Source organism: Mandrillus leucophaeus, unplaced genomic scaffold (assembly GCF_000951045.1).
Source record: "Mandrillus leucophaeus isolate KB7577 unplaced genomic scaffold, Mleu.le_1.0 Scaffold457, whole genome shotgun sequence".
NCBI classification, from domain to species: Eukaryota; Metazoa; Chordata; class Mammalia; order Primates; family Cercopithecidae; genus Mandrillus; species Mandrillus leucophaeus.
Genome location: NW_012104887.1, coordinates 318,542 through 328,028, shown reverse-complemented (window position 1 = coordinate 328,028; position 9,487 = coordinate 318,542). Strand labels below are relative to the sequence as shown.

The 9,487-nt window shown below is 40.9% G+C and overlaps 1 long non-coding RNA gene and 1 pseudogene across 3 annotated transcripts in view; both read left to right on the top strand.

Moving 5' to 3' along the window:
• The window catches only part of LOC105549777, a 24,425-nt gene extending 21,177 nt beyond the window's left edge, over window positions 1-3,248 (top strand). For both annotated transcript variants that reach the window (XR_001007608.1, XR_001007607.1), the window contains exon 2: window positions 2,797-3,248. This is a non-coding gene — a long non-coding RNA (uncharacterized LOC105549777). The remainder of the gene's footprint in view (window positions 1-2,796) is intronic.
• Window positions 3,249-5,853: 2,605 nt separating this feature from the next.
• On the top strand, window positions 5,854-8,948 carry LOC105549779 (annotated as a pseudogene). The gene is made up of 2 exons (XR_001007609.1): window positions 5,854-5,932; window positions 6,055-8,948. The product of XR_001007609.1 is annotated as a protein FAM91A1-like (transcript).
• The last annotated feature ends 539 nt before the right edge of the window (window positions 8,949-9,487 follow it).

Here is a 9,487-nt window from a genome sequence, read left to right as displayed (position 1 = left end):
ATTTAAGAGAACAATTATTTTAATTGAATACATTTTGTCAAGATTAAATCAACTTTCCCCTAGAGTACTGAAACAATAAACAATCATAATTTAGATTCTAAGTTACTGGTCTTTAAGAAAGTGTGAAAACGAAAAAGGTGCCATAAGCCAAAAAAGGACCAAAAGTCTTAATTTTCAAACTGATGAAAATAAAGTACTAAAAAATTGAAATCATCATAATTCATCTTGGTCCTTGACAAAATACAAATTTATTGATTCAAATCATAATATCCTAGCTACCTTTTTGTGCCTAGCTCTTACCACTAAGGAGAAAAAACAAACGCAAACAAAAGTATGTTCAAACTTGCAAAAATGTTTACAAACCTGCAAAATCTCTTCAGCCTATCCCTTAAACTCCACACTTGGTATTTACTAAGCTCTGCTGTGTACAATACCCACCTTAATATGCATTCTTGCACAAGTTCTATTAGGTATAAGCCAAGATCACATGAGAATTTTTTGTTTTTTGTTTTTTGTTTGTTTTTTTTTTTTTACCCTCTCATGCCTATGTTTGCTTTTGCTTCCAAAGACCCTTCTGAGTAAGGACTGTCCTCAGACTACTGGGGTCACTTAGTCACAAACTTGCTTGAGGCTCAGAGCTGGCAATACCTGGGAGTTTATGTCAATCCCACAGCACCCAGCAACCCCGCCTGCAAAGTATTTACCCATGATTGACAGGTGCAGGTGTATGAAGGCCCAGTTCCTTGACTTGAACGGTATCTTTCTGGTGAATTAGCTTTGAGAAAAGGGAATCCAGAGGCCAATTTTGTAAAAATCCAGATAGATAAATGGAAAGAAATCTTTGCCTTGGCAGTCCGATTGAGAAAGATAGTGATTTACTTGAGAATGTGAAAAGAGAGACTGAAATCTTTACTTTCTCATGGGAAAGAAGCCTATGGTGAAAGAGAAACAAAGACAATGGTGGGAAATAGGTGGGTCTACTCAGTAGCTTTAAACCATTCTGTCATATTATAAAGCCTGGTGAGCTTTTAACTAACCCAAGTGCCTGGACTCTACACATAGACATTCTGATTTAAATGCTTGCAGGTGGATGGAAGCCACTAGTAGTCTTAAAAAGCTCCCAAGTAATTTTAACATGTGGCTAGAGACGAAAAGGACCATCTGTCTACTAGAATCTCAAGTCACCGGCAAAGAGGTATCCCAAATGTGCAGCTACCTCATAGAAAAAGCTTAACACTACCCGTTGATGGAATTTGCCTTCCTCTCTCCATGGTCTTGTTTGCATAGCATGGAAAAAAGAGAAGAGAAAAAGAGGTAGATGGATAGACTGAACCTATAATTTACCTATGTAGAGCAGTTTCTCAAACTTTTCTGACCACAAGGTGCAGTGAGAAATATCCAATTCTTTGTAATCATTAAAAAAAAAAAAAATCTTTTGCTACGTGTAATCCACCCTACCTAGTATTTAAATAAAGCCTGTAGTAGTACGCAGTCCACTATATTGACTTCACAACCCATAAGTGGTTCTGAACTGCAATTAGAAAATTTTTACTTTTGGCCAGGTGTGGTGGCTCACGCCTGTAATCCCAGCACTTTGAGAGGATCACCTGAGTTCGGGAGTTTGAGACCAGCCTGACCAGCACGGAGGAATCCCACTCTAATAAAAATCCAAAAAAAAAAGAAAAAATTGGCTGGACGTGGTGGTGCATGCCTGTAATCACAGCTACTTGGGAGACTGAGGCAGGAGAATTGCTTGATCCCCAGGGGTGCAGGTTGTGGTGAGCCAAGATTGCACCATTGCACTCCAGTCTGGGCAACAAGAGCGAAACTGTCTAAAAAAAGAAAAACAAACAAACAAACAAAAAACAAAAGAAAGAAAGAAAAGAAATGAAAAAAGAAAAAGAAAGAGAAAAAAAATTTTTTCACTTTTTCTCAGCTTTTTTATCAAGCAAAATGCCAAAAGAACATTTACTGTAAAAGAATATTTACTATAAACATCTTTCTGTGAATCCTTATTTCTGTCCCAGCCACCATGACCCAATAATCTCTAGAGCCTGTTAGTGTTCTCCAGATTGAATCCTTCCCTCTAACTGCTCCTGAACTCTGTGATGTAGTGGAAAAGGTTTGAGGCCTCGATTCTCATCCCAGGTTTTTTACCTACAGATCATATGGCCTGAGCCTCTTGACACCATTGTCTCCTTATGGCCAAAGATGGAACTGTACTTTGGTGGTATCTGAGCACCCTGTTGGCTTTGATGTTCTAGGGCTCTTCCCTTGGCACCACTCTCTTAATTAAAAGGAATAGGATGTGGACTTACGAGGGTTCTTTCTCTGCAAACTGTCCTCTCTTTCTTATGACAAGCTATTTCTGAATGTGCACATTTGAGGCTAAGCAAATCCCTTCCTGGAGGTGGGAAAGACCTTTATTTCTCTCCACAGGAGTATTATGGAGAGTCAGTTGATGCTGAGGAGGTGGCAGAGACCTAGCTAACTCATCTGCAGTGGCTTTGAGCAAGGCTTTTAGAATCATAAGGTGGCTGAGGTCCTGTGTCCTACACCAGCTAGTTCATCTCAGGAGACTTCCTTTTCAATCTATTATTACTATCTTCTTCTAGGCCAGAGATTATCTTCACTACCAGAGATTATCCACTTAGCTGCACTCAGTTTGCACCTGGCCTGTATCACCACTTAGCTCTCACTCCAGCCTCAGTTAGGTATCAGCAAGTCCTCACCAAAGATTATTGTTTCATTGTCTGTGTGTGTGTGTGTGTGTGTGCGCATTTTTGTTTGTCTCAGGTAACAACCAATTTTGGAACTATGAAAAGTTCTTCTCTACTTTTAACAAAGCTTAGTCGCAAACAGTTCCCCAGTTGATGAGAGAAACTGAAACAACAGAACAACTGAAAGTCCAAATCTGAAAGCTCCATCTCTGAGAACCAAATTTTACAGCCACTCCAGATTTGTACTCCAAATGGTTAGTCTGATTATAGAAATCACATCCCTTCAGCCTCCAAATGTGATAATTGCCCAAGAGACAGTGATGCCTAGATCCATAGATAATCCCCTTTCCCCCAACCTATATATAACTGGAGTCAACAGCAGCTGGAGGAAAATGGCAAGGACTTGGAATCAAGATTAAGTTAGAATAACACTGCTGTAGACTGTTTATCAATTCTTCAGCGTATTTCCGTTTTCCTTGAAGGATGAGCGTTTAGAAACCTCTGACAATAAAGTTTATTTTACACACATTCTCTTGCCTATGATTTTTTTGTACAAATCACAATTATAAAACTTTCTTGCTCCAGCTAAAAGCAGGAAACTCAATCATGAATGTGTTCATTACATGTATACCACAAAATGATAGCAACCAGTCTGAATGCATCACTTGACTCCAAAATTAAATGTTAGCACTCAGTAGTGAAACTACATGTATCTTCAACTCTGGAAGCCGCAGGCAAGATATTCCTGTTTCCTTGCAAGAAAACAGATCTATAAGCAGGGCAGCAGTGTCACACATGTACATTCTTGGGAAACCCAAGGAAACAATGACAGTGACGCAGGGCAGGCGAGCCCCAAAGCTGGTTTGTAGCCTGTTGAAATTTCTCCCAGACTGTAGTTTCCTTGGCTTTGCCAAGGAAAGAATTCAAGGGCAAGCTGCTGGTGAGAGAAAGCAACTTTTATTGAACTGGTGCTGCTTCTTGCAGAGCAGGGCTAATCCATAGGCAGTGTGCCCAGAGTTGGTGCCTGTGGGCTGCTAGTTAGTTGTATTTAGACCCACTTTTAATTACATGCCAATTAAGAGGTAGGTTATTCAGAACTTTCTGGAAAAGGGGCAGGGAGTTTCCAGAACCATATAAAGTAACTTCCAGGTCATTGCCAAGGTGTGTTGCTATGACATTTGTAAACTGGCCATGTCCCAGTGGTAGTGTCTTTATGCTCATAAGCAGTGAGGGCAACTAGAGGTCACTTTCGTCATCATCTGCTGGTTCCAGAGGCTTCTTCACTGTGCCCTGTTTTGACCAGATCCTGCTCTGTTCAATGGGGTTGTGACTGGAAAATAAGTCCTACTGGTCTCCTACCTCATTTCCCCATCAGAGATTCTATACTCCTCCTTAATCTTAAAGGGCTTGCAGAAGGGTGGAGGTTCATCTTCTGTAACTGCTTCATGCTGATGTTATGGGCATAAACCCTGCCTAGCAGTGGAGAAGTAAACTCTCTGGATACCTGTTCTAAAAGGCCCAAAGGCAGGATGTCTTTATTTTCTGGGTCAGAAGAGGGGATGGGTTGAAAGCCTTGTGCCAGCATCATCTTTACATGGAATTATTGTAATCTAGAAGACACAAACTTTACAAGGAGGTTAAACAAGCAAGGACCAAAGATTAGTAGTAATCTTGGTTTCTTCCTATGCCAAGAAGCATTAGACAGTCAGCAGCAGTAAAACTGGGCAATGAATCATAACTTTTCTCACTGGTCATAATATCCTCCATAATCCCAGTGTAATATGAAAATGGTATTATCCTCAAGCCCTTCACCATAATATCCGATAGATGATGGGGTACAGCATGAGATGATCTCAGCTGTACTTTAGCAGTTCCTCATAGAGTCTACGTTCATCTTTCTTGACATGTGTAACTAAGTTATTTCTGTATCGTGACTGATTACAGATACTGTACAGGACAACCTGCTTGGCATAGGAAGGGCAAAGTGGTAAGAGAGAAAACATTATAATTAGGAGCAAGAGAAAAACTTTCATGCTCATCCACAGCATCATGTTATTAATACTTATCTGTGCATTTGCAAAACAATAGCTTTAAGTGTTCTGGGAGTTTGTAAATGTAGGTCATGGCATCTTCCTCTGGCATCTGTGAGGACTCAAGAATGTCTGAGGCTAGGCACGGTGGCTCATGCCGGTAATCCCAGCACTTTGGGAGGCTGGGGCGGGCATTTCACAAGGTCAGGAGTTCGAGACCAGCCTGGCCAACAAGGTGAAACCTCGTCTCTACGAAAAATACAAAAAACAAACAAACAAACAAACAAAACCAACACATTAGCCGAGCATGGTGGCACGTGCCTGTAATCCCAGCTACTCAGGAGGCTGAGGCAGGAGCATTGCTTGAACCCAGAAAGTGGAGGTTGCAGTGAGCCGAGATCGAGCCATTGTACTCCAGCCTGGGCAACAGAGCAAGCCTTCATCTACAAAATAAAAATAAAAATAAATTAACTTTGAAGTTTAACAGCAGTAGGGGTGCTTAATAATGCCTGATAGGGGCTCTTTCCATTTTGGTTGTAATTGATTCTTGGGGAATCCTTCTTTCTAAGTTTTTAGTAAGATTAAGTCTCCTAGTTGAATGGGGGAGTTAATCCTTTTCCTTGTGGGAGGAGGTTGTGTTTCCTTTCCATATGGTTGAAGAGCCTTTTGAACCTGGCCTAAGTTGATCATCTATGTGTCTCTTCATCAAACAGAAGGTCTAACATTCAAAAGGGTCTTCCAAGCTGCTCAGGCGATCCAGCCTCCCATTGCTGCTGCTCTTTTTTTTTTTTTTTTGAGGCGGAGTCTCGCTCTGCCGCCCAGGCTGGAGTGCAGTGGCCGGATCTCAGCTCACTGCAAGCTCCGCCTCCCGGGTTCACGCCATTCTCCTGCCTCAGCCTCCCGAGTAGTTGGGACTACAAGCTCGGTTGGCCGGGCCGGGCGCTGAACTCTCGGGAGCCCAGGCCATGGGGCAGCCCCGGCCTTCTGCAGTGTAAGGTGCCGGGCCTCCCGCGGCGCTCTGCCGACAGGCTATGGGCAGGCAGGCGGGAGGCCTAGTGTGGGTCGTGGTCGTGGCGCCCGCCGCTGGCCCTGGCCGCGGCATCATGAACATAGACGTGGAGTTCCACATCTGGCACAACTACTCCTGGAACAAGTTGCCGGCCAACGTGAGACAGTCATTAAGTGGAGATGGCTCATCATGGAGGTCTTCATCCTTGTTTTCACATCAAGTAGGCTGAGGAGGAGGAAATACAGGAAGTATTGGTCTTGCTGTTCAGGGTGGCAGAGGAGGAAGAAAATCCCAGTCGTCTTTGGAAATTCACAGAGAGAATATGAAAAGCAGGTTGTCCTGTACGGTAACTGCAATCAGTTGCGATACAGAAATAACTTAGTTAAACATGTCAAGAAAGATGAACGCAGATACTATGAGGAACTGCTAAAGAACAGCTGAGATCATCTCATGCTGTACCCCATCATCTATCGGATATTATGGTGAAGGGCTTGAGGATAACATCATTTTCATATTATACTGGGATTATGGAGGATGTTATGACCAGTGAGAAAAGTTATGATTCATTGCCCAATTTTACTGCTGCTGACTGTCTAAGGTTTCTTGGTATAGGAAGAAACCTGTATATTGATCATATGAATCAGTGTAGATCATCAAAACAATTCTTCAGAAAGAAAACAGCCCGTGATCTTCTACCAATAAAGCCAGTGGAAATTACCATAGAGGTGTGGTGGGTGGTGCAGGCTGGATATATCACAGAAGATGACATCAAGATACTCACTTTGCCTGAGAAATGTGCTATTGATAAGATCACCGATTCAGGCCCTCAACTCTCTGGATCACTAGATTACAATGTAGTACATAGTTTGTATAACAAAGTATTTATCTCGATGTACCAATATCTGATGACAGTTATACAGCAGTTCCACCTCTTGAAGGTTTTGTAATGAATCAAGTGCAAGGTGATCATTTTGAAACTCTACTCTATAAGATACTTGTTTCAATAGATGAGCACACAAATGCTGCAGAGCTTGCAAATGTCCTTGAGATTGACTTATGCCTGGTTAAGAATGCTGTTTCAGTGTATTGCCGATTGGGCTTTGCCCATAAGAAGGGCCAAGTAATAAATTTGGATCAACTTCATTCATCATGGAAAAATGTTCCATCCATAAACAGATTAAAGGGTACCTTAGATCCACAGAAGATGCTGTTGTCATGGGATGGAGGGGAAGGTAGGAGTCCTATTACAAGAAGCTTCATCAGCAACTGACACTGATACAAATAGTCAAGAAGATCCAGCTGACACAACCAGTGTAAACAGCCTGAGTCTGTCTACGGGACACACGAAGCGCATCGCATTCTTGTTTGACTCCACTCTTACCGCCTTCTTGATGATGGGAAATCTTTCACCAGTTCAGAGCACTGGTGAAGGAGAAGCACAGAGATATTTTGATCATGCACTTACTCTGAGAAACACAATACTGTTTCTGCATCATAAGAAAAATCTAGTTGCGCAAACTGCACAGCCAGACCAATCCAATTATGGTTTTCCTCTGGATCTCTTACGCTATGAAAGCCTTCTTGATCTGGACCCTGCAACTTGCAGCAGAGTTGTAAACAAAAATTACACACTGCTTGTTTCCATGGCTCCCCTCACCAATGAAACCTGGCCTGTCAGCAGCTGCACCCCTCAGCATATTGGACCAGCTATCCCAGAAGTCAGCTCTGTCTGGTTTAAACTGTATATTTATCATATTGCTGGACAAGGACCACCATCCATTTTATTGTCCAAAGGTACAAGACCTTCGAAAACTGCCAGATATATTTCAGAGTTACGATCGATTGCTAATAACATCTTGGGATCATGATCCTGAAGTAGTTCCTACCTCAAATGTGCTCAAGATGTTGAATGATGCTTTAACACATTCTGCAGTTTTAATTCAGGGACATGGTCTGCATGGGATAGGGGAAACAGTCCATGTTCCATTTCCATTTGATGAAACAGAACTACAAGGAGAGTTCACTCAGGTCATTATGGGTGTACATAAAGCATTGCAGATACTAAGGAACAGAGCATCTCTATGGATATGTCGCCATGTTGAATGCTTCCAGCCAGCTTGCAAATGGAAAACTCAGTGATGCTTCTGATAAGAGAGGAGAACCTGATTTGGCTTCTGGCTCAGATGTAAATGGGAGTACAGAGTCATTTGAAATGGTCATTGAGGAAGCAACTATAGATTCAGCAACAAAGCAAACCTCTGGTGCCACAACAGAAGCAGATTGGGTTCCTCCTAAGCTGTGCTTTGGAATTCTACTGTTCAGTTCCGAAATAAACCAGAAAGTTTGTAGGAAAATTGATACACATGGCCTTTGCAGAAAACAGAGCCTTCAAAACCTCTTAGATTCCAGTAGAAAACTGTCACTGCAGTCCTTAACTTTGTTCACTCTTTCCAGGAAGGTGCTTCAACATTGGATATTCACGCAGAGCCCAGATTTTCAAGTTTGCTTTCACAGTCATCATATGCTGACATGGGTGTTCCACTTCCTGCAAAAAACTTCATATTTAAAGATGGTGTCTTATCAGAAGGGAGTGGACAGTCACCTTCCTCACTTCTTATTGCTAATCTCCATTTGCAATAATTTGATTACACCATTTGTTGCTCACACTTTCTGCCTTTTTTCTTTCTTAACGTTAGCTTTATAGTGTCAGCCACTAAAAAGCATCCTGCTGCTGCAGAACAATTCTTGCTTAACTAATATTAAAAGTTTGGGGAACATATTCATGGTTTCTGAAGTTTTGCTCATTATTGCACATCTTATTGCAACAAAGTGTCTTTTTAGCAGCCAGCACTGTATTTTTTACCTTGAGATGATCCACATTTCTTTTATAAAACTAAGTATGTACTTTATAGGCTCTATGATGACTGTTATGTTTATAAGCAATCACTATGAAAATTCCAATGATAATTTTATACGTTAGTTCATCAAACATAAATCTTGTTTAATTTTATATTTTGTTACCTATACTTTGGGGGATCAAGGGAAGAGATGGAACTCTTCCTCTAAAAGGGCTTCTTGGTACTTAAACTAGTAAAACTATAAAACTATAAACATCCAGTATTGAGAGATGATATGATAGGACATTATGAATTCCTATGGGTGTCTAAATTATCTATGTCAGTTGGACATTGTAGAAGGTATGTAAATCAGCACAGTTATGTATAACTTAACCTTGATGTATAAGGTCTTAACTCAGATTATGACTATTCACTGACATCTCATGAGAAGCTTTAGAAAACTTTCTATTTTTAAACACCATTTATATGTGAACTTCTGTCGTCACTGACTTTGGGCTTTATATTTTCATAGAGTCTTTATGGAAAAAATAGAATTTCTTTTCCACTCTTATAGCTACAGCTGCTGCACATTTGCACCCTGATTTATTTTCTTGTTTCTTAGCTTTAAAGTTTTCAAACCAAGGATTGTGATTTTAGGTTAGAATTACATATTACAAGCATTAAGACTATGTCTTTGGATCAGAATGCTTTAGTGATAAACCTACTTTGAAGACCTACTCTTAAGCAATCTGGATCTTAAATTTATGTGAATACATTTTTAGAAAGTGATAAAGAAAAATGGAATTACTTCAAAGTGTTTCTTGAGTCATTGATTCTTTTAGCATCTCAAGTGTTAATTAGAATAATTGGAATCACTTTTTAGACTTTTCA